Source organism: Lolium rigidum, chromosome 1 (genome assembly GCF_022539505.1).
Source record: "Lolium rigidum isolate FL_2022 chromosome 1, APGP_CSIRO_Lrig_0.1, whole genome shotgun sequence".
Lineage (NCBI taxonomy): Eukaryota > Viridiplantae > Streptophyta > Magnoliopsida > Poales > Poaceae > Lolium > Lolium rigidum.
In genome coordinates, this window is record NC_061508.1 from 326,972,211 (window position 1) to 326,994,715 (window position 22,505).

General features: G+C 47.3%; 2 non-coding genes across 2 annotated transcripts; both read right to left on the reverse strand.

The window, feature by feature from the left end:
* Positions 1–2,595: 2,595 nt before the first annotated feature.
* Positions 2,596–2,677, reverse strand: TRNAS-AGA. The gene has a single exon. It is a non-coding gene; the product is annotated as a tRNA-Ser (tRNA).
* A 9,124-nt stretch (positions 2,678–11,801) lies between these two features.
* Positions 11,802–11,883, reverse strand: TRNAS-AGA. Its single transcript has one exon. It is a non-coding gene; the product is annotated as a tRNA-Ser (tRNA).
* Between the last annotated feature and the right edge of the window lie 10,622 nt (positions 11,884–22,505).

Sequence of the window (22,505 nt, forward strand, 5' to 3'; positions counted from 1 at the left end):
ACCGGGCCTAAACGAGGCAGCCATCGCGCGCCTATACCCAGAGATATTTATACATGTGCAAGGCTAAAATGCAGGCTTAAACTAGCACAGTGAATTTCGAAAAGCTCATATACAACATTTTTACAACTTTATTTACAACTACACAAGAATTTGAACTAAATTCTCTAATCAATTCCCACCCGCTGGTCCAGCCTAATCTTGTGATAACGAAATCTTCTATGTGTTCTTACGTTAGCGTCGACTGCGACTAAAAAAATAAGGGAGCTGGGTGAATACGACGAGTCATACTCAGCAAATCGATTATGCACAATCATATAAATTGTAAGATAGAAATGCTTTTCTAAAAAACTGGTGGTTAAATTAATTAACCAGATTATAATCATGATGCCACACATGAAAGTAAGCATCCTAAGTTCCAACCAGGAAGTTATAGGGGTGAAATTTCACAATTTTTAACTCTGCATAGGGGTACTTTGACATCAATAGTGCCAACTAGCACCACACAGGTAATAGAAGAGCATAAATATTTACCCCGCTAGAACCCAAACACCTGGACATACTGATGTCGATCGCTCTTACGGATCTATCATCGACAGTTTCCAGAATAGGGTCGTCCCTATTGGAGAACTCAGACAGTCACATACCTAAACTGTATCGGGATAGACAGACTTCCGACAAAGATATTTGCTAGCATTGTTATAGCACGCAGGCCAAACTACCGAAGAAAACCCTTTCCTATAAGTTACAAGCTATGTTAGGTGAGTTTTCTCGGCAGCAGAGGTCCCCTTAGGTTTGGTTCATGGTGTAGTGCAAGTGAACGAGTACATGCGACTTTGCATCTATGATTAATCAATTTTCCTTGTCTTCGTCATTTATAGTAAACAGTTTTACTCATTCATCTCTGGACATCTTGCTTATTTTTACAACAATACAAATATACAACGCAGCTGGATTCTAAGATAGAATATTGTACTTATACAGTATTAACATTTTGTAGGAAATAATACATGCTTTACAAATTAGAGACCATATGTACTTTTTTTTTGTTTTAGGCAGGAGCTCTTCGTACCCTATGATTGAATTGATCGCTTTAGACATATAACATATAAAAGTTATTCACATGTCCACCCGGATTAATTTATGCCATTTGCATGTACTTTGGACATGTCCTCGAGTTCGTGAGTGTTTTGGTATCCTTGTGTATCTTGCTAGAGTGATCTAAAACATGCAGTCTAACAAATATCTAGACAGAGATTTCTACAACAATTGGCTAATTTGTTTGTAAGTAAATAGAAGGATCAATTACAACTGTACCGAGTTAAATATTCTGGAGTACTACTATTAGTTGCCTACAAGGAGTTTGCATAAACCATTGGCATTGCTTGTCTGTTTGTTCTTTCAAAGTCTGGCATCATGTCTTTCATGTTGTGAGCTTCGACGATCGTGTAGCATCATCGCATGAATGCATTTGTATTTACCTGGTCTGGAAATAGCAGCTAAGCTCATAAATTAAATATTGATAGGGGAACATTTGTACTAGTGTTTTGATAAGTAAGAGTATCGAACCCATGAGAAAAAACAATGATAGTGTTATTGAAAGTAGAAATAAATCCTTATGGATAGAGTTGTCAAATAGGACTGGGTGTACTTTATCGAAAAAAGAAAAAAATACCAGCGGGTGTAACAGCTTAGCTGGACCGCGAGAAGATAACGGTGTCATCCTCGCCGGGCGGTGAGCGTGAGGTTGGAAGGTCCGGTCGACGGGGACAACCAAAGCCAAAGCCAGGACTAATATTCAGAGGTGATGGACGCAGGTAAATTAGTGCTGAAAGTTCAGTCCTTTGACTAGCAGTACAATTTCGATATCCTTGATAAACTAGGAAAAGATCGTGTTTTTCTCTACGGGAGGATAAGCATGAAGCAGTACGAGTTAATTAGCAGAGAACGGACAGTATATATGCACTAACTTTTGGTGTCACCGCTATACATGCAGTTGGTTGGTTGAAGCGGCAAATAAGCTAACATGGCAACTCTCCATGCACTGGAAAGATTCTGCTACACGGTCCTCTCCAGAGGGCATGGTAATGGAGACCATGGTTTTCATCCAGAGACGACGGGGTACTACTACCTTGAAATTAAAGGGTGAGTATTGATTCATCTTCCTGCGGTATGGCTAGCTCCTCCTAGAAATTCTACTCACGGGTCGTCCGAGGATGTATCTCTCGTGGTGGAATGTTCCGTCAACAGCCGCACGTGCGGAGAACGGTCCGAGGTCCGTCCGTGGTATGAAGATGCTTCTTTCTTGTGCTGAAGTTCAGAGATTTCTGCGTGAGCGTGAAATCTGGAATATGTTTGTGCAGAGAAATACATGGAGAGATGGGCTTCTGGATTCATCACAAGTGAGTAAGGCAGGCCCGGGTTAGGTAGGACACCCGCGTGCCATGGCAGGCCGTAGAGTTGTGACTTGTTAGCCCACGCGGAGGCCGAGATATGTGCCCACGCAGGGAATGGCAACCCGATATGGCCCAGGCAGAGTAACCGAGAAGAGTGGCGCGAAAAAAAAATGAAGAGAAATTGAACGAGAAAAAAGGAGGGCGTGGTCGGCAGGATTCGAACCTGCGCGGGCAAAGCCCACATGATTTCTAGTCATGCCCGATAACCACTCCGGCACGACCACTTGCTTGCTTTCTAAGCCTAGGAGACCCTTAGTTAACTGAAGACAGCTTAAGCCAACTAATAGCAACGGGACGAAGAGAAGAAAACCTTCTGGTCTTATCCAATCCACTTCACATAAAATAAGCAACCGGTCTATTCCCTGTTGAAATATTGGGCCCACTTTTAGTGGCCCAAATTAGATTTCAGTTTTTTCTATAAATCTCAAAGCCCACATAGTGGCAGCCTTGTGAGTTTGAGCCCAAGTTGGTGGCAGCTCACTAGGGAGTGGCAAGAGGTGGGAAGTTTAGTCCCACATGGAAAGTTGGGAGGAAGTTAGACCACCTTATAAGGTGGGTTGTTCCACCACTAGTAAGAGAGTGAGAATAGGAGTGCTACACGCGCGCTCCTCCTCCTCCTCGCTCGTCTCGTCTCGACTCGACTCGACTCGACACGACACGACACGACACGTCACGACGCGCGCCGCGCTCGTGGTGAGTGGATTGAGCCTCGAGCCAAGACTTTCCTTACTTTTTGCAGCTCAGGAAAACGAACAGAGTCCTAGACGGACGCGTCGCAGCTTAGTCGGTTCGGGTCGCTCCCGGATCGTGGGCTATCCGTAACCGACTCAAAACGTTCGTGCGACGTGGGCGTGGCCCACGTTGCCTAGGGTTTCCCGAGCCTATATAATCTCCTGTCCGGCTACCGCGAGAACACATCCAATACACGAGTTAGGGTTTCCACCTCTCTCGCTTGCGCCGCCATCGTAGCCTACTCCATCCCGCGAGCCGACGTGCATCGGCGAACGGAGAGCAGGTCTCCGGAACCGCTCGTCCTTGCGATCCTGTACGGGAGAGGGCGAATTAGGTTTTTGGGAAGCGCTCGCGCGACCGCTCAAGCTCTTCATCACGGGTCGCCTTCCGTCCAAGTCGGGCGGTGCTGCCTGCACGTCGTCTTCAACGCCGTCTACTTCGACCCGTCGTCCCCGTCGTCAACAACGTTGTCATCAACAACGTTGCATCGCTGCGACATCGTCCGCTACACCTCCACCGCCACCACCACCGGATCGGTACGTGCGACATATCTCGATCTGTTTAGCGATGGATGCTTTACCGTTGCGCTGCTTGCTACTCATGTTGATTAATGCATCTAGTATGTTTGAGTTTCACATGTTAGTAGTTGCTGCCATCATGTTTTATATTCTGGAATTAATCATGGAAATTGTGCCTAATTATCCAACAATCCAAAAACCTAATTGTAGGCAATTTCCCGAGTTAACAATGGCTGGTTTTTCCGATGCACCGAGGCCGGATAAGTTTACCGGTGTGCACTTTAAGAGGTGGCGAGTATAAGGCCATGCTCTGCTTACTCATCCGAAAGTGTTCGAAGTTACCGATGGTTTACCCGAAGGAACTATATCTCGACCAAGATCGGAACAAGTTCAAGGAAAACAATACTCTCTTCGTCGGATGCGTTCGAGTATTCTTGCCGATCGTCCGTGTGATGTGTACATGCACTTAACGAGATGGTAAAGAGCTCGGGATGCACTCGAATGCTAAGTTCGGTGCAACCGATGCGAGCGATGAACTGTACATCATGGAGAGCTTCCATGACATCGGGATGGTTAACAACCGTTCCGTAGTCGAACAAGCTCATGAGATACGAGTGCATTGCGAAAGAGCTTGAACTCCTTAAGTGTGCCTTACCCGACAAGTTTGTGGCTGGATGCATCATCGCTAAGTTGCCCCCTTCATGGAGGAACTTTGCCACAACTCTCAAACACAAGAGACGAGGAGATATCGGTTGAAAATCGATAGCGTCTCTTGATGTTGAGGAGAAAGCTCGGGCTAAGGATAATACCGAGAAAGGAGAGGGTCGAGTCTAGCGCCAACATGGTGCGGAAGAAACCCTACAGCAAGAACAAAGGGAATAACAAGCCCTCCTTCAATAAGCCTATGAAGACTACAACCTTCAAGAAGAAGAAGATGATAAACAAAGCGGATCCGAGCTGCTTTACCCGTGGAGAGGCTGGCCACTTTTCTAAGGACTTGTCCGGAGAGGGCGGACCGCAAGAAAAGGGGAGGCAAGTCAACACGGTGACCGCTAGCAATGCTCGATGGGTACGGTAATCTCTTTACTCGTTCTTTCGGTATTTCAATCTCCATGTTGGTGGATTGATACGGGTGCTAATGTTCATGTGTGTGCTCGACATATCCATGTTCACTTCTTACCAGGTCGCCGGGATTCTTCCGTCTTGATGGGGAATGGGTCACATGCTTCGTTCGTGGTGTTGGCACGGTAGATCCGAAGTTCACTTCGGGAAGATCGTGCGGTCGAGGAACGTGCAGCATGTCCCTACTATGAACAAGAATCTCGTTAGCGGCTCCCTTCTATGCGGAGATGGGTTTAAGGTTGTTTTAGAGTCGAATAAAGTAGTTGTTTCCAAGTTTGGACAATTTATTGGTAAAGGCTATGAGTGCGGAGGCTTGTTCCGCTTTTCGCTTCTCGATTTCAGTAATAAGTCCGTGAACCATATTTGTGGCAATGTTAGTGATGATACCGGTGTTTGGCATTCTCGTTTATGTCACATTAGTTTTGGTTTAATGTCTCGGCTATCCGAGTTTAAGTTTAATTCCGAATTTTACCATTGCCAAAGGTTCTAAGTGCCATAGTTGTGTGCAATCAAAGCAACCTCGGAAGCCTCACAAGGCGGCCGAGGAGAGAAACTTGGCACCTCTAGAACTCATACATTCCGATCTATGCGAGATGAATGGTGTGTTGACAAAAGGTGGAAAGAGATATTTCATGACATTGATTGATGATGCGACTAGATTTTGCTATGTTTATTTGTTGCGAACTAAAGATGAAGCTTTAGACTACTTTAAAATTTATAAAGCCGAAGTTGAAAATCAACTAGAGAGAAAGATCAAACGTCTTAGGTCGGATCGTGGTGGCGAATATTTTCCTAAAATTTTTGATGAATTTCGTGAGGAACATGGCATTATTCATGAGAGGACGCCTCCCTATTCACCCCAATCAAACGGGGTTGCCGAGAGGAAAAACCGCACGCCGATCGACTTGGTGAATTCCATGTTAGCCACTTGCTGGTTTATCTAAGGCATGGTGGGGGAGGCTTTATTGACTTCATGTCATGTCCTGAATAGAGTTCCTAACAAGAATAAAGATAAAACCCCTTACGAGGAGTGGGCTGGGAGAAAACCATCACTTTCGTATTTGCGCACATGGGGATGTTTGGCGAAAGTCAATATTCCAATTACTAAGAAGCGCAAACTTGGACCAAAGACAATGGATTGTATCTTTCTAGGTTATGCTCCTCGGAGTGTAGGATATAGATTTTTAGTAGTTCAATCCGAGGTACTCGATATGCATGTTGATACTATTATGGAATCTCGTGATGCAACATTTTTTGAGAATATGTTTCCTATGAAAGATATGCATAGCATTGCTAGAATTTCTACCGAGATAATTCTCGAGTCTAGTACATCTAATGAGTATTTTGAACAATCACATGAGAATGTTACCGAGAAGGATGACAATGAAGCTCCTAAACGGAGCAAGAGACGAAGGATTGAAAAATCTTTTGGTGATGATTTCATTGTGTACCTTGTGGATGATACTCCCACGTCCATTGCAGAGGCATATGCATCTCCGGATGCGAGATGACCGGAAAGAAGCCGTCCATAATGAGATGGACTCGATTCTTTCTAATGGAACTTGGGAGCTATCGAAACGACCCCATGGATGCAAGCCTCGTGGGCTGCAAATGGGTGTTCAAGAAGAAGCTAAGACTCGATGGTACTATTGAGAAGTACAAGGCGCGGCTTGTAGCTAAAGGCTACACGCAGAGAGAAGGCGAAGATTACTTCGACACCTATTCACCTGTCGCTAGACTTACCACCATTCGAGTACTACCGTCCATGGCTGCCTCCTATGGTCTTATCGTTCATCAAATGGACGTAAAGACAGACTTTTCTTAATGGAGAGTTGGAAGAGGAAATCTATATGGATCAGCCTCGATGGGTTCGTAGTAAAAGGTGAAGAAAGAAAGGTGTGCAAGTTGCTGAAATCTTTATATGGCTCGAAACAAGCACCTAAGCAATGGCATGAGAAGTTTGACGAACTTTGACTTCGTAGGCTTTGTTGTCAATGAGGCTGACAAGTGTGTTTACTATCGCCATGGTGGGGGCGAAGGTGTTATACTATGTTTGTATGTGGATGATATTCTGATCTTTGGTACAAACATGAAAATAATACACGAGGTCAAGTCTTTCTTGTCAAAGTGCTTTGATATGAAAGATGCAGGAGAAGCCGATGTAATTCTGAACATCAAGCTTATTAAGAATGAGAGTGGGATTACTCTAACGCAATCCCATTATGTTGAGAAGATCTTGAGCCGGTTCGGCTATATTGATAGCAAGCCTTCTTCAACACCTTATGATCCCAGTGTGACACTACGCAAGAACCGGAGGATTGCCATAGATCAATTGAGATATTCTCAGATCGTTGGCTCACTCATGTACTTAGCAAGCGCGACTAGACCCGACATCTCTTTTGCTGTTAGCAAGTTGAGTAGGTTCATGTCAAACCCGGAGTATCGATCATTGGCATGCACTTGATAGGGTCATGCGCTACCTATGTGGTACAATGAGTTATGGGATTCACTATTCGGGGCATCCACGCGTGCTTGAAGGATATAGTGATTCGAATTGGATCTCGGATGTAGCTGATCCGTACGCCACAAGTGGGTATGTATTTACCTTTGGAGGTGGCGCGAGTGTCATGGAGATCTTGTAAGCAAACCATATTGACGAGGTCAACTATGGAAGCAGAACTTATCGCTTTAGACACAACCATTGTTGAATCGGAATGGTTGCGTGAGCTCTTGATGGACTTGCCTGTGGTTGAAAAACCTGTTCCGGCAATCCTTTTGAATTGTGACAATCAAGCTCGTGATTGTCAAAGTGAACAATTCTAAGGATAACGCGAAGTCATCAAGGCACGTCAAGAGACGTTTGAAGTCCGTCGAGGAAATTGCGAAACTCCGGAGTAATAACCGTTACATATATTCAAACGAGACAAAAACCCGGCAGATCCCTTTACAAAGGGACTATCACGTAATGTGATAGAAAGTGCATCGAGGGAGATGGGTTTGAGACCCGTTGATGTTATACCATAGTGGTAACCCAACCTTTGTGATCGGAGATCCCGTGAATTAGGACCCGGGAAGAACAAACTAGTGGTTTAATTGAGGAGAGTATTATGTAACCCTCTCTATGTGAAGATGCACAACTCTCGCTTGCTCGTAAGGCAGGTTGGCAACAAGCCTTAATGTGTTTATGTTGGCTATTTTAGCAAAGATGCTCTGTCCTACAGAGCATTCTTGAAATAACACACCTATATGAGTCCGATTGTTAAACGTCGCAATCTATGAGATTTGGGTGATCTCTAGTAAACTCATGAAGAGACCATGAAGTATGACGCATATGCTTCACCCGCGGGGTAGGCTACCGGCAGCCATGTACTCGGTCATGACTTTGAGTGAAATCCTGTTCACGCAAAACTTGCAATTCAAGGCTTAGTCCATTGTTCAAGTGTGAGTGGATGTAGCTTAAGGTTCTAGGCGGAAGTTCAACTTAACGGTCTCCGCTGAAACACTCGGTATATAAACAAGCAGCGAGTATTGGTAAATCTCTAAATGGGATTTGAGATCTGGTGGGGGATTGTTGAAATATTGGGCCCACTTTTAGTGGCCCAAATTAGATTTCAGTTTTTTCTATAAATCTCAAAGCCCACATAGTGGCAGCCTTGTGAGTTTGAGCCCAAGTTGGTGGCAGCTCACTAGGGAGTGGCAAGAGGTGGGAAGTTTAGTCCCACATGGAAAGTTGGGAGGAAGTTAGACCACCTTATAAGGTGGGTTGTTCCACCACTAGTAAGAGAGTGAGAATAGGAGTGCTACACGCGCGCTCCTCCTCCTCCTCGCTCGTCTCGTCTCGACTCGACTCGACTCGACACGACACGACACGACACGACGCGCGCCGCGCTCGTGGTGAGTGGATTGAGCCTCGAGCCAAGACTTTCCTTACTTTTTGCAGCTCAGGAAAACGAACAGAGTCCTAGACGGACGCGTCGCAGTTAGTCGGTTCGGGTCGCTCCCGGATCGTGGGCTATCTGTAACCGACTCAAAACGTTCGTGCGACGTGGGCGTGGCCCACGTTGCCTAGGGTTTCCCGAGCCTATATAATCTCCTGTCCGGCTACCGCGTAAACACATCCAATACACGAGTTAGGGTTTCCACCTCTCTGCGCTTGCGCCGCCATCGTAGCCTACTCCATCCCGCGAGCCGACGTGCATCGGCGAACGGGAGAGCAGGTCTCCGGAACCGCTCGTCCTTGCGATCCCGTACGGGAGAGGGCGAATTAGGTTTTTGGGAAGCGCTCGCGCGACCGCTCAAGCTCTTCATCACGGGTCGCCTTCCGTCCAAGTCGGGCGGTGCCGCCTACCGTCGTCTTCAACGCCGTCTACTTCGACCCGTCGTCCCCGTCGTCAACAACGTTGTCATCAACAACGTTACTGGCTGCGACATCGTCCGCTACACCTCCACCGCCACCACCACCGGATCGGTACGTGCGACATATCTCGATCTGTTTAGCGATGGATGCTTTACCGTTTGCGCTGCTGCTACTCATGTTGATTAATGCATCTAGTATGTTTGAGTTTCACATGTTAGTAGTTGCTGCCATCATGTTTTATATTCTGGAATTAATCATGGAAATTGTGCCTAATTATCCAACATTCCCCGCCGCGCTGGATTTCCTTGGTCGGCAGTTCGCACGGACACCTCGGCACGACGCATTCCTGCCACCGGAAAAAACAGGCCGGCGTGACGCGGCGGCAGCAGCTGGCCTCTTGTTCGTCCTGTGGCCGGCAACCAGCCGAGCAGCGCCCTTCCGTCGCTGTCTGCTCCACCTGCCGGCTGCCGCTCGCCTGGACCTACAGCGTAACCGGAGCATATCTATGGAGGTTCAGCGACGGATGTAGCGCTGACACGGAAGACCCCTGTCGGCTAATTGGTGTACCTCATCCTCCAGAGACGAATTCAGAGATGCGCTGACGGGGTTGATGGGCGGCACGTACCCATCGATCGATCAGGAACAGTGGTGCGAGATATGCTGTCACGTCGTACCGCGCGCATGGCAGTGGCATCATCTTCTCCATTAACCGGCTCAGCCGCTGCCGCTGCCATGCACTGTCGCATGCATGCTGCTGCCTCGACGTCGCTCTCGCGCGCACACGAACCGGTGAACGGACGGGCCATCGATCGACGAAACTAGCTACACGCGGTCCGCAGGAGATTGTCAGATTGAGGATAATAAGTTTCAAAAAGATTGAGAATTAGTATACGTAGTACGCGGTCCGCCCGGCCGATCCGGCTTGCTTTGCGTCCAAGCCGATCCGTGTTTCCATGATTCTTGCACCGCCGAGTGTTGTGTCTGACCAGTCATCAGCAACCGGTCTCCAGACCAAGAGGCCGGGTGGAGGGGACCTGAAAACACGTACGTGCATCTTGCTTGCTTTGCTTGGTCGCGTGTTTTCGCAATTGGCAACCTAGCTTAGCTTAGCCTAGCGTGCAACCACTATCCATCATTGGCTAAATTCCATTACTTGTCTTGAAAACTCTACGGCAATATTTACGGAATTAAGGACTTCTAAAGTGCACTGGTTTTCTTACACTACTCATGGTGAAAGTAACTACTAAGATATTAACATGCACCGACACGTAACGCTAACTATTCCCTCCGTCTATAAAAAAATGTGTCAACTTTGAATAAATTTACATGTAGCTAGATACTAAAATGGATCTAGCTACATCTAACTATAGACAAAGTTGAGACATTCATTTATAGACAGAGGGAGGACAAATGGAGGCCGAGCTACATGTAGCTCTTTATTTTTAATAATTCGGAAATCATATTTTTAAGTTTTGATTTTTTTTGAAAAAAAGATCCTAAATGTAGCAATGATGAAATCTACAAACATGCAATTATTTAATGTGAAATTCTTAGTATTTTAGGCTAAAAAAAATGACAAATGAGTGGATATGAGAATAGTAAATAGTGTACATTTCAAAACTGGTAGCTCGTTTATTTGTAGGTGGTTGCTGCCGGCGGCGGAGGGGATGCTGCCAATGGTGGAGGTGGTTGCTGCCGGCGGCGGAGGGATGCTGCCAATGGCGGAGGCGGTTGCTGCCGGCGGCGGAGGGATGCTGCCAATGGCGGAGGCGGTTGCTGCCGGCGGAGGAGGCGAATGCTACAAAGGAGAAACGGACTTGCTACAATGGGCTAGCGGCGTTGCTAGTTGCTACCATGGCAAAGAGGCGGTGCTACCATGGTTCATCGGCGCACCTACAAAGGTTCGTCGCTGTTGCTGCAAGAGGCAACGTCGATGCGGCGAGCCATGGGCGAAGATGCTGCCGGCGACGATGCTGCCGGAGACAGCAACGATGATGCGAGCGGCCGGTAGAAGTGCTGCTAGCCCTGGTCGGCCGAGGTGCTACGAGGTAGCTGGGCGAGGGCGCTGCGAGGCTGCGATCCAGCGAGATTCGTCAGAGCTCTGAGCAACGGCGATGGCGGCGGTCGGTAGGCGCGTCGGCTGGTTCTGTATGTGTGTTGAGTTTTTGCCGGTGTGGGTTGCTCGTGTTGACTTGCTTTTCTGGTATCGAAAGTAATCTGCGGAAGGTAGGAGAGGCACGCGGGCGGACGATCAGACGGATCTGGATGATTAGATCGGATGGATGGGGACCCGGGGGCTGGGAATTCTAATCCCCCGGGGACGCTCAGCAGCGTCCTTCTTTCATGTGCTGAAGTTCAGAGATTTCTGCGTGAGCGTGAAATCTGGAAGTGCAGTGGAGAGATGGGCTTCTGGATTCATCACAAGTGAGTAAGGCAGGCCCGGGTTAGGCAGGACACCCGCGTGCCATGGCAGGCCGTAGAGTTGTGACTGGTTAGCCCACGCGCAGGCCGAGATATGTGCCCACGCAGGGAATGGCAACCCGATATGGCCCAGGCAGAGTAACCGACAAGAGTGGCGCGAAAAAAAATGAAGAGAAAGTGAACGAGAAAAAAGGAGGGCGTGGTCGGCAGGATTCGAACCTGCGCGGGCAAAGCCCACATGATTTCTAGTCATGCCCGATAACCACTCCGGCACGACCACTTGCTTGCTTTCTAACCCTAGGAACCCCTAGTTAACTAAGTACAGATGAAGCAAACTAATAGCAACGGGACGAACAGGGAGAAAAACCTTCTGGTCTTATCCAATCCACCCCACATAAAATAAGCAACCGGTCTATTCCCCGCCGCGCTGGATTTCCTTGGTCGGCAGCTCGCACGGACACCTCGGCACGACGCATTCCTGCCACCGGAAAAAACAGGCCGGCGTGACGCGGCGGCAGCAGCTGGCCTCTTGTTCGTCCTGTGGCCGGCAACCAGCCGAAGCAGCGCCCTTCCGTCGCTGTCTGCTCCACCTGCCGGCTGCCGCTCGCCTGGACCTACAGCGTAACCGGAGCATATCTATGGAGGTTCAGCGACGGATGTAGCGCTGACACGGAAGACCACTGTCGGCTAATTGGTGTACCTCATCCTCGAGAGCCGAATTCAGAAATGCACTGACGGGGTTGATGGGCGGCACGTACGTACCCATCGAGCGATAAGGAACAGTGGTGCGAGATATGCTGTCACGTCGTACGTACCGCGCGCGCATGGCAGTGGCAGCATCTTCTCCATTAACCGGCTCAGCCGCTGCCGCTGCCATGCCCTGTCGCATGGTGCTGCCTCGACGTCGCTCTCGCGCGCACACGAACCGGTGAACGGGCCACCGATCGACGAAACTAGCTAGACGCGCGCGGTCCGCAGGAGATTGTCAGATTGAGGATAATAAGAGCATCCCAAGCCGTTGGGGCTCCCCAGGCCGAAATCCGGCGTTAGTTATCGCCGAATGGATGTATTTTGTGGCCTGGGGAGGCCCATTTTCCCAGCCGCGAGCCCATGGTCGCGCACCCACCGCGTGCATAGCGACGGCGCAGTCACCGGGAAGGGCAATCGTCGGAGTGCCCTCGACGCATTGAACCGTCGCAAAGTGGTCTGGAGAGCCCAAACGACTCGTCGGGAACGGCCGAAGTGGCCTCGATGCGAGAACCGCCGTAATGGAGCACGAACTCCGCGGAAGAGCAACCGCCGCTCTCTTCGTCGAGAGACCTATATATACGGTTTACGACGGCCGACGCCATTCATCTGTTCTCTCCTCACCATCCCCCGTCAACCATGAGCGATCTCTCTTGGCCATCGGACACCGACAGCGAGAGGAAGCCGCCTGGATGGCGTCATTGGTGGGATAAAGCTGCATCGTCCAGCAGCGACGATTCCCCCCCGCCGGCCAGCGAGGACGAATGGGATGACGACGAGGAGGACGAGGAGGAGGACGAAGGGACCAAGGAGCAGGCCGAGGAAGAGGCCGAGGAAAAGGAGGAGGAGGAGGACGAGGAGGACGACGAAGAGGCTGAGGACACTGACGAGGAGGAGGACCCAACTTCCTCCGACGAGGAGGTGACGAGCCGGAAGCGTCGCCGCCCCGACGATGAGGCGGGGCCATCTAGGAAGAAGAAGAAGTAGTTTAAGTTTGTTTTCAAGTTTTTATATGTAATTTTTATGTTCATTCGAATTATATTCGAAATATATATAATCTATCTATGTTGCACCACTTGAGAGTTCAAAGCTTTCGTTCGACGAGGGTATTGCCGTAGATCGGGAAGACGAGGGTATTGCCGTAGATCGGGAAGACGAGGGTATTGCCGTACAAACCCAGGCCATTGTCGCCGACAAGTTGGGGCCACGCGCGCTTTCATTTCGTCCGGAGTCCCCGAGCGCTCCCCGGGGGGCCGGGGATGGCGTGGGCTCGCCGGATGGATGGAGGGCCAAATCCGGATGAAAACGAGGAACCGGGGGCGCGACTGGGCCGAATTACGCCGTCCGGATGGAAAAAACGCTCGCCGGGGACTTGTTCGGGGAACGAGTGGAGATGCTCTAAGCTTCAAAAAGATTGAGAATTAGTATACGTAGTACGCGGTCCGCCCGGCCGATCCGGCTTGCTTTGCATCCAAGCCGATCCGTGTTTCCATGATTCTTGCACTGCTGAATGTTGTGTCTGACCTGTCATCAGCAACCGGTCTCCAGACCAAGAGGCCGGGTGGAGGGGACCTGAAAACACGTACGTGCATCTTGCTTGCTTTGCTTGGTCGCGTGTTTTTTTTTTGAAAAAATACCACTCTATTAAGCAAACAGCAGGCCGCCTCATTAAAAACCTTCCAGCCCCCTTAGGTACCCTGGAAGGAAAAGAGTGCGTCCGGAACTCGCCGCGCGGATCACACAATAGTTACATCATCTAGGAGAGTTTGTAGGATAAAGCTAGGGGGTTCATCGACCCAATTACAAGAATTAGAACTCGAAAGCAAAACCTAGCTAACTCATCTGCCACCTTATTGGCTTCCCTCGGACGAGTGTTTAAACTTCACATTATCTAGCCCCGCAATCAAGTCCACACAATCCGCAAAAATAGCTGCTGAATCATTGTACCACCGATGCCCGGTCGAGCAAGCTTCCACTCGTTTCTAGGGAGTCGGACTCCGCGATCAGATTTGCGATGCCCATCTCATTTGCAAGGGAGAGACCTTCCTTCATAGCTAAAGCTTCCGCCACTTGCGCCGAGATCACATGCGGCAAGTACAGGCGTACGAGCAGCAACAAATTTACCTTCATAGTCTCGTAGAACCACCCCAGCTGACCCCGCATGTAAATCTTCACAAAAAGAGGCATCAACATTCAGCTTTACCTCTCTTGGACCCGGTTTGCTCCACTTGGAATCAGCCGATTGGCTTCGCTTGGACTTCACTGCCTCCGCATTTGCAACAATAGCAAGAATTGAGAATTTACATTTAACCATAGGGGGAACCGGCTCGTCCCTAGACCGCCGCCGACGCAGCCACCATAGATACCAACACGTAGTTAGGATCACTTCCCTTACCTTTACTGTAGAGAATCCAAGCAATGCGGAATCCGGGAGCCTTATAATCTGCTCTAAGATGACCGAGCCTGACAGCTCGTTTTGACCCACATCAGTAATAAGCTGTTGTAACTCTAGCTTTTGCCATAGTTCTTGCGCCGCAGGACAAGCAAAGAGGAGGTGCCTAATATCTTCTGCATCTCTGAAACAGATCGGGCAAGCTGCCGAATCCCCAATATGCCTATTAGCCAAAATACATTTGAGCGGGATAATTCCATGGAGAGCCCGCCATACGAAGATTTTGATTTTACTTGGGATATCTAATTTCCATAGACTCCTCCATACAGGGTTTAGGGCCGAACCACCTTGATGAGTCAGTTGAGTCGCATTTGGACCAAACTGATATCTCCATTGCATGTAGTAACCCGACTTTACGAGTATATCGTCCATGGCTAGTCTCTTTCCAGGCAATAAAATCATCAAAGCCCCGATTATTCGATGGAATTTGCGGGATTCTTTCTACATCCACACCATTAAAAATTTCTCTAAGTAACTCGTTCATCCCAAGATGCTCGTAATGGGGCTAATAAGATCACTCGACTTTAGTAATAAGAGTACCTCCTCTCACGCTTGTAACCTTCCCATCAGCACTAGATGGTATCCATCTGTCCAACCACATATTAATCTTCTCACCATTACCGACCCGCCAAATGTAACCGCGTTTGAAGGTGGGTAATGCTGCCATCGAACTCCGCCGGGTAAAAGAACATCCAGCCTTAGGGCCAGCCCTCATAATATTTCCATCCGAATAGTACTTAGCCCGCAAAGACACGTGCACATAATGATTCTCGGTTCATCCACTAATCTCCAAATTTGTTTTGCAAGCATAGCTAGATTGAAAGACCGGAAATCTCTAAGCCCAGATCCTCCCTCATTCTTTGGATAACACAACTTCCACCATGCTAGCCAATGCATCTTATTACTATTCTCATCATCTCCCCACCAGAATTTTGCAATGGCATCAATCATCCTTTTGCACACACCTTTAGGTATTTGGAACACGAGACATAGCATAAACTGGGATGGCTTGAGCCACCGCCTTCAATAAGATCTCTTTACCTGCAATAGAGAGGAGTTTTTCTTTCCACCCATTTATCCTTTCAATTATTCTCTCAACAAAATGAAGGAAGCAATCACTCCTGTCAGCCCCCACAATCGCCGGCAACCCCAAATATTTGTCAGACAAAGCTTCAGTATCAATATGCAAAGCTTCACAAATCTCGACCCTTGCCATAACATTTGTATTTGGAGAGAAGAAAATGCTAGATTTTGCCAGACTCACTAGTTGACCTGAATTTGCACAATACGTGTCAAGAACTTGTTGCAATGAGGTTGCATTTATCATATCTCGCTCTCATGAGAATAAGGGAATCATCAGCAAATAAAAGGTGTGATACTGACGGTGCATTCCTGCACACCCTTACCCCATCGATGCCACCAACCTCTTCTTCATACAACAATAAACTCGACAGGCCTTCTGCACATAGAAGGAACAAATAGGGAGAAAGGGGATCCCCTTGGCGAAGCCCCCTGGTAGGCTCAAAAATCTCAGTTTCTTCGGAATTAAATCTCACGTTGTATCTAACAGTACTAACACAAGCCATCATCAAAGCAATCCACCTCTCATCAAAGCCCAGTTTTCTCATCATATTCTCCAGGAAAACCCACTCTACCCGATCATATGCCTTGTGCATATCAAGCTTCACTGCACAATTACCAGCCTGGCCGTTTCTCTTATTCTTAATAGAGTGTATGCATTCATAGGCCACAAGAATATTATCGAGTAATAAGGCGTCCAGGGACGAAGGCACTTTGCATAGGAGATATTACCTCAGGCAGAATTCCCTTTAGACGCAGAGCCAACATCTTCGAAATGATCTTATAAATGACATTGCAAAGACTTATTGGGCGAAATTGGGTGACAAGCTCCGGAATTTCCACCTTTGGTATTAGGACCACAGTTGTATCATTCCATCCTTCCGGAATAACCCCAGTATTCAGAGCTTGTAAGACTTCATTAGTTATCTCAGTACCACAAATATCCCAAAAAATTTTATAGAAAATGGCATGCAGTCCATCCGGCCCAGGTGCTTTTAAGTCCCCAATACTAAACACAGCTTTCTTTACCTCTTCAACAGTAAAAGGCGCAAGTAGTTTCTCATTCATATGTTGATCAACTTTGGGGTGGATTTTTTCAAGAAGCGCCGGATCAGTAGCTCCGGACCTCGGAGGTAAACGAGGTTAGAAAAATAATCGAGAGATGAGAGGTTTCGATTCTCGTACCTTCCACCCGAGTCATTCTCGAGTTCTTAAGTTTCTTAATATAATTCTTCTTACGCCTTGCGGTAGCAAAATTGTGAAAGAAGGAGGAGTTCCTATCTCCAAATTGAAGCCGGCTTGCCCGAGACCTTTGCGCCCGATAAATTTCATCCTCTTCTAATAGAAGCTCAATGAGGTTTGCTTTCTCCTTTGCAATTACATCATTTTCATCCGACATGGGGCCATCTAGTGCTTTTCGGAGATCCCGTCGAGCCTTTCGAAGCCGACGTTTCGGCTGCTTCAGAAATCTGTTATCCCATGCATGCAATGATGAGTGCATGCGGCCTAGGCGGGCCAGTACACCATCCCCCGCCTCCGTTCCAGCTCGCTCCCAAGCTAAAACCACCTCTTGTCTAAAATTTTCCTCCTTTAACCACTTTGCTTCAAAGCGTTTTGTACCCATATTAATTCCCACCTCCACTTGTTGGTAATCGGTATCTAGTAATATTGGTCTATGATCCGATCGTGTCCATGGAAGATGTTTCAAGACCGCCCCTGGATTCAGAGCCATCCACTCGGGAGTCGCCACCACTCTGTCCAGTCTCTCACGGATGCGACCTCTCCTCCAGGTAAAAGGCTCGCCAGAAAAACCGATATCCTCCAAAGAACAGTCTTGAAGGCAATCACGGAACGCTTGCATAAATGCATTCGGCCGTTGATTACCACCTTCTTTCTCATGAGTGTAAGCAATTTCATTTAGGTCACCAATCACCATCCATGGTAGTTCCGAATTATTCTTGAGCTCCCTGATCTTACTCCAAGTTTGATATCTATGCTCCCATCTAGGTTCACCATATAATCCTCGTAAGGCGCCAAATTTTTTGGGGATTTTCCACTATCTTTACATCAATATAATTTGGAGCTGCAAAAATTTGCTCCACCTTAATCTCCTTTTTCCAGAGAAGAATAACCCCTCCACTTCGACCATTACTTCGACTGACAATCTTACTGTCCATATGCAAACTTCTACGCAAACACTCTGCCGGATGGATATCAAGGTGTGTCTCCGACAAAAACACAACCTCGGGGTTACATTGCCTCAAGACATCTTGAAGCGCACGAACTATCGGGGTGTTCCCAGCACCCTGACAGTTAAGGCCTAATATTTTCATTGCGACCGGACGAGTTCCTCGCGGGAACTCGCCGATCCTATTGAGGAGGAGTCAGCTCCATCCTTCTTTGTTCGCTTAGTTCTATTGTTGCCCACCATAACACCCTTCTCCTGTCCTTCTTCCATTGGAGGGAGGTCATCCATCATTCCAACCGGTATATCTCCATCAGGCAGACCATTACCCCTTAACTCCGGAAGCTCTGCCTCTTCTGAAAATTTGTCATTCAGATTCCTTTTAGCGCCTGATGACATTTGTCCATCCTTATCAATGTCCATGTCTTTCCCTTTTAGAGGGCTAGAAGCTGTATCTTTTAGTGCTGGATCAAGAACTATAGTACCCTCGACAAGTGGTAGGGCATTGTGCCTCCAACTCGTGAAATTAGGGGGTCCTCGACCCGATGGGTCTCTTCCTCGGCCACCACCCCGGAAGTCTGTAAACCGGGCACCTCTACCCCCTCTTCCACCACCACGGCCAGCAGGTCCTCCCCGCCCATACCATGTCTCCCTATCCGCCTTCAGCCACTCACCCCATCTTAGCTCTTCTTCGATGTGTTCGCCTGTCCCGCATTCCAAATGCGAATGTCCAATGAAACCACAATAGCCACAGAACCTCGGCATTTTCTCATATTTAAGTTGGAATATCTCTCTCTTGCCTTCCCTACTCATAGAGACAAATCTCTCCAGTACTTTGCGAACATCCAGCTTAACCTTAACCCGAACAAAATTTCCAGCGCCTTGGACATCGGTTTGGATTTCCACAACCTTTCCAACTTTCCTCTCTATCAAGTTTGTAATAAGAGGGTTATTACGATATCCCACCTGTAGCTTCGGATTTGCACCCATGTAGTGAAACAATTCAGGTCGGTCGAGTAAGGATCCGAGACACCATCATACGGCTCAATGCGGACAATTGATTGACGAAACAGCCAAGGTCCTCCCTTCTCGACTTTTAACCAATCTCCCGAGGCAAGAACATTGTACTCGTAAATAAGTTTCCTTCAATATGCTGAAAATTGATCTCTCTAGCCGGGCTCCATGCCACCCTCATGTGTTGTTCAAAGGTCGACAGACTAAAGTAATTGGTTGTATGAACCCGTGCCAAAGCCATCCACTTCATAGCCTCCTTTGGTGCACCTTCAATCTCCTCAAAAACCAGATCGTCAAAGTCATCTTCGCCGATCCCAAGCCTATGCAGCATGTCATCAATTCCTTCCTCCTTCTGCTTGTTTGATCCATCCGGCCAATTGCCAGAGTTCTCCGACGTAGCAGCCATGGAAGATGAAAGTCCCTGGGCCAACCCTAGATGCAATCTGGGAACGGCCAAGGCAGAACAGGCAAACCCGAACAGGGATCCGAGCCCTCCCGAGATCGGACCTGAGAGGGAAACGAACAGGAATCACCCCGACGTCGATCAGCGATCGGCAGCGGAGGCTGGAACCCTAGTCGCCCTCGCGTCGCGAGAGCGCCAGGTAGAAAACGTTATCAGCGATCGGCATCCCTTGTTAGTGGTGTCTTTGGTCGCGTGTTTTCACAATTGGCAACCTAGGGACCTGGAACACACGAGGACGTGCAGCTTGATTTCTATGGCGGTTTTTGGTAGTCTGGGTTCGAATCGTGGCTCACACATGCGTGATCTGAAACAAGGCACGGGCTAAAATTGGTCTTGGTAAGTCGAGCTATATCGTTTTGGGTTAAAAATGACTTTTTGTTTGTTTGCTTGCATGTCTAAGATCACCTCTTCTTTACAACTAGTAGGTTTACCATGATATTACCTCTCATCACACAGAAAGTTCATGACACTTGCAGACTAACGAAGCTAGCAGTTCACGAAATCAGCCCTAACTAGTACGAATGGTAGTTCTTAACGATGCTCCCTAGCTACTACAAATGAAAGTTTATCATCATGGAGTAGTTCAACATACAGGGATCAAACTGAGGTTCGAAAAACAGGGGATCAAAGAGGGATTTTTCTTCTTCTTCGCCTTCTTCTTCTTCGCTTCTTTACTTCTTCTTCACTTCTTCACTTCTTCTTCTCAGATGGTGGTGTTGTTTCTGGCTTCCCACATTGCGTTTGCCCACACTCTTGCATCTTCTCCTTCCAAGCATCATTGTCGCATGCGTCCACGCTATGGTCGGTCTCTACTTTATCAAAAGTGACAACCTCTTGGAAGAAAGCATCCTCGTCCCAACCTAGAATCCAGTTGTGAAGAATGCAACAAGCAAAGACCAACTATACTTGTGTCAAAAGTGTGGAACGGTTTCGGGTCAACGACCTTGAACCTGTTTTTTTAATGCAGCAAAGGACCTCTCAATGGTGACTCTAAGGCTTGAGTATCTTAGATTGAACAACTTTTTCGCATTCTGAGGTCGGTGCCTGTGAGAGAACTCGTTGAGGTGGTACTTTTTTCCCTGAAGGGAGGTAGAATACCAGGTCGGCATGCATATCCAGCATCTCCAAGGTACAACTTACCCTCAGGGATTTCCAACCCATCAGGTCTTGACAAGCTGTCGACCAGGATGCTCGCATCATGAGATAAACCATCCCACCCAGCAAGCACGTAGGTGAACCTCATATCGAAATCCACAACTGCTAGCACGTTTTGGCTGGTGTAGTACTTCCTCCCGCGGAATGCTGCAGACATTGATCTCGGTACCTTTGCAGTCACATGAGTACCATCAATAGCCCTAATGCAATCCTGTAAAAAATAGCACACAGTCATGTTTCTGACAGTAGCACACATCTGAAAGAGCCAACGAACATGATTTTGTACTCACCCTGTAATACGGGAACCACTTGTAGATTTTCTTGATTTTGGATGCATCTGAGCTCCTCAATTGCGTACAACACCTGTTGAAAGTACCGAGAGATAGTCTATGTGGATCGCCTGAATGTACTATGGATGACTCTGAACTTCTGATTGTGACCCACGATATGAAAAAATATTGCAACTTGTTTTTCGGTAGAGGTACAAATGCTATCAACGAGTAGTCCTCTCACGTTGAAGATATATTTTCACAAGTGCAAAGAAAGGGGCTCTTCTCATCCGAAGCATCTAGATAGCCTCTATATCGTTGGAGTTGTAGATGTAATTTAGGTTGGCAATTCTCCCCTGATCTCGTAGTAACATAGTGTTGTTTAAAAGGTAGCACAATGAGCTAGAAGTTGTCTATGCTAGATTTAGAAGAGTTCTAAATATTGTAACGGATTCTACAAAAGAAGGCAGAGTATGTCATTGTTTTGACAATGGCAAAGGATGTTAAGTCAAGAAGTTCTTTGAGAGCTTGGTGTAGTTCCGACAGGGTCAGAACTTTGAAGCTATATTGTGTGTGATAATATTAGTGACATATTTCAGACCGCGGAATTAAGGTTCCACCAGAAGACCAAACATATTTAATGCCAACTCATTTGGAAATGAGTGATGCGTTGAGACGCAAATGAATTACAAAATACATACGGTTCTGAGCATATCAGATCCGTTGACTAAAAACTCTCCCGTGAGCAAAAACATGATAAAGCACCAGAAGGCCAAGGTGTTATATCTTTACAAATGTAAACTAGATTATTGACTCTAGTGCAAGTGGGAGACTGAAGGAGATATGCCTTAGAGGCAATAATAAAGTGGTTATTATTTATATCTTTATGTTTATGATAAATGTTTATATATCATGCTATAATTGTATTAACCGAAACATTAGTACATGTGTGATATGTAGACAACAAGAAGTCCCTAGTATGCCTCTTAAACTAGCTTGTTGATTAATGGATGATTAGTTTCATAATCATGAACATTGGATGTTATTAATAACAAGGTTATATCATTATATGAATGATGTAATGGACACACCCAATTAAGCGTAGCATAAGATCTCGTCATTAAGTTATTTGCTATAAGCTTTCGATACATAGTTACCTAGTACTTATGACCATGAGATCATATAAATCACTTATACCGGAAAGGTACTTTGATTACACCAAACACCACTGCGTAAATGGGTGGTTATAAAGGTGGGATTAAGTATCCGGAAAGTATGAGTTGAGGCATATGGATCAACGAGTGGGATTTGTCCATCCCGATGACGGATAGATATACTCTGGGCCCTCTCGGTGGAATGTCGTCTAATGTCTTGCAAGCATATGAATGAGTTCATAAGAGACCACATACCACGGTACGAGTAAAGAGTACTTGTCTGGAGACGAGGTTGAACAAGGTATAGAGTGATACCGAAGATCAAACCTCGGACAAGTAAAATATCGCGAGACAAAGGGAATTGGTATTGTATGTGAATGGTT